This window comes from Epinephelus moara, chromosome 23, assembly GCF_006386435.1.
Source record: "Epinephelus moara isolate mb chromosome 23, YSFRI_EMoa_1.0, whole genome shotgun sequence".
Lineage (NCBI taxonomy): Eukaryota > Metazoa > Chordata > Actinopteri > Perciformes > Serranidae > Epinephelus > Epinephelus moara.
Genome location: NC_065528.1, coordinates 21788407 through 21792039, shown reverse-complemented (window position 1 = coordinate 21792039; position 3633 = coordinate 21788407).

Below are 3633 nucleotides of genomic sequence, written 5' to 3'. Positions count from 1 at the left end.
AGATTCAAGTGGGCCTGTCAATGTCAGGTTCATCTCGTATGGAACTTACTGTCTGTTTCTGACTTGTGAAAACCATTCACATAAAAATCCTAGTTGTAGGCATGACTGGGAAACATACAAGGGAACAGGCCAACAAATCTGAAGAATCACTGTAGTCAAACCCAAATTTTAGGGATATAGTGCTACACTGTCAATGGACAATATCTTTAACACTTTACATGGCGAACTTTCCAATGTCCAATGTTCTCAAACAAGTACTTCCTAATTAACAGTGTCTTATCTTGTTACTGTTGGGAAAATTGGTCAAATTTGTCGCCATATCGAACTACAAACATTATTAATCATAAATAAACAAGTTTCAACCATAAAACGTGATCAGGTTTTGGACCTTGTCCACTTTTGTGTTGGGATTGGCTGCAGACTGACTTGGCAGAGATGGCTGCCAAGTTGTTTATACATTAGTGTATTGTGTTCTCACTACCACTAGATGACACAAAAAAAAAGTGTCCACGAACGAGGACAACAGGTCGAAGTCAGGTGGAATTAGTATAAGGTCAAGTAAACCCAAAATGTGATGTCCTCACATGACGACACAGGATCTCAGGAGGATATAATGGAGCAAGATTACAATCGGCTTGTGGTGCTCAAAGCACCAAAAAATACATTTGAAAAACTCAACAGCAATGTCTCTTTCCAGAAATCATAACCTGATTACTCAAGATAATCCACAGACCTCGTTGTGAGCAATTTTATGTAGGAACTATTTTCTTTCTACCAACCTACACCCACCAACTGTATCACCACACACAAGGAAGCGTGCATCTACTCATGGATGAGAGGCTCATGCTTTCGACAGCACAAGATGTAAAAATGAATAGTCCACCTTGGCTGAGCTGTAACGTTAGCTAGCTCAGTGGTGCTAGGTGAGCTAGCAGTAGATGCACGCTTCCTTCTACGCACAGATATGTTTGGCAGTGTAGTTTGGCAGAATAGTCCCAACATGAAACTGCTCACAACGAGGTCTGTGGATTATCTTGCGTAACTGGGTCATGATTTCTGGAAAGATTCATTGCTGTTGAGTTTTTTAAATGTATTTTTTGGCACTTTGAGCACCACAAGCCAAGTGTTATCTAGTTCTATTATATTGGAGAGAAGGCAGACATCTCTATGGCTGATATCTCCAACACTCGGCAACTCAAACCAAAACAATCAAGACTGATAGATAGCACTATGGGTAGGAGGAAAAACACGTAGTTTTCATTTTGGGATGAGCCCTTTTAACATTGTTTTTTCCCCATCTCTACCATTCATACCATATGGCGTGAATGCTGCATAATTGCTGCTGCAAGCTCTGTGAGCACTGCTTGTTTGACAGTGATGATAGCAATGCTCTCTAAAGCCACCGGTATTTAAGTTTTCCATCTAGATCAGTGGTTCCCAACTGGTCCAGCCACAGGGTCCAGATTTCTCCTTAGTTCAAGGTCCACACAGTTTAATGTATTCAGCATCATACTTGCATTTGGCCATGTTGTCTGGCTAGTTTGCTGTCTCTGTTAAGTAGCTGTCCATTAGTCACTCACTCTACAGCAGGAAATAACACTTCAAAATAAAAGCTTTGTGCCAGAAATTCACTGTACTTAAAAAAGTGGATTTTTTTAAAAACTTGACATGTTCGTGGGTCACTTGCGGTTCATTCAGAATTGACCCGTGATCTACTTTTGGGCCGCGACCACTTCCCTAGAGGACAGTTTTGAATTATCATCTGCTTCCACTATGCATTATATTTTCTAAATGCCCAGGGTTGCTTGATTACTAACCTTGCAGTTCACTTCCTTTCCCCGTCAAATATTACTTTATATTTAATGGCATGTGGTTCAGAATAACGATAAAAAACAAACCAGGTTGGGGACTTCTTGGCAGCCAGGTGGCCGCCTCTTTTGCATGTTGCGCTCCTCTCTATCGTCCCTCGTTTCCTGTCTTTATCTACACTGTCAGCTATCAAGTGAAGGCAAAAAGAAAAAAAATCTAAGGACCCATGTGGAATTTATTTGGCTCCCCTTCATTGACAAAGCATCAAACATAACTGAAATACTGGAAGACACGGCCAAACATTTCACTGCTGCTGTCAAGGCGCTGGGATGGAGAGGAACTTGTCAGAATGAGATTATTTTCTGGAGTTTCCTCCTGGTGGTTTGCGTATAAGAACAACAGGAGGCTGGTTTTAGGGTCTTGGCATGGAGGTATGGCAGAGCAACGATGAAATTATTTTCCTGTTATGTATTTAACTGTGTGGCCAGCTATCTGTGAAACCATCCTTCAGTTACAGCTTGTTTATGACCTCATGCTTGTTGGCATATTAGCATCCAGAGTCGCAATGAAACATCCTGCTATTCCCAAACCCCTGAAAACTCTGCTGTTCTGCTGCTCTTGATAAAAACCTTGCTTCAGATTTGGCTTCGGCTGTGCTGTTCAAACCGAGGCAGCGGACTAGTTTATGTGTCAGAAAATTAAGTATGAAGTGTATCCATGATGAAAACCCAGCCCGAAATGCTCCCCAGCTCCTCCTGCTTCAAACCAAGGTAGCTGCCCGAGAAATACAGAGTGGGTGCTGAACTGTGAAGACAGCCAAGAGAACAGAATGATGTCCATCCAACAGGCTGATGTGCTCCAGTGCCTCAGTTGGAGATCTGATGCTCATGAAAGCATATTTCACATTTTACTGCTTTCAGAAAGAACCACAAATCCATTATTTTCCATCACTTTGTACTGCTTCACGGTATTTGTAATGCCACAGTTTTATGTTTTTGTAGATGCATTTAAGGGGTATCTGTGATTCCTCCAAAATTCCTACAATGCGTGACTCCTTAACAGTCCTGAAAGTCTTATTAGAGCTCCTGCGGTTTCAAGGAATACTTCACCTCCTAAATGATTACTTGTTTATAAATTACTCACCCAGTGTTACCCTGAATTCGGGAGGGAAACATTGTTTTTCTCCAATGTCTCCACAGTGAACGAAAAATCCAAATACAGAAAATTCTTGATATGACTAGAGTAAAAGGGTTCTGCGTGCAACAGCAAAGCTGTATCAAAACATCCATTTACAAACTCACAGACAACTCGTGCAGTATAATCCAAGTCTCATTTATCCTGTCGCATGCTCAGATGTCAGTTCAGTCAGGAATACATTAGTCAAAGAGAACTTTTTTCCTTTTGCAGTATAATATTTGGCTGTATGGCTCTGTTCTGGGGCCTCTCTGTCTTTCCTCGGGCCTCCTCAAAAAGCCTCTTCCACGCACCTACATGGAAAGCCTTAAAGTGGAGAGAGCACACCTCTCTGCCCTTCCACTTGCAAAAGAAGAAAACCTGAGGCAGAGAGAGCAAGCCTCTCTGCCCTTCCACGTGCTTACATGGAAAGCCTAAGGCAAGGAGAGCAGCAGCAAAGACCCCCCAGGAACAGAACAGAGCAGCATCAGTGACAAACAGAAATGACATTAATAAGTCAGACACAGCATGAAAAGGAGGAGCTGGGGTGGAGGCAGGTTGCAAAGCAGCTTGCAGAGGAAGCAGCAACAGTGGGCAGGCCAGAGCAGTTTAAATAGGGCGCCTTGAATGAGATTCACCAACTGGTTGCAT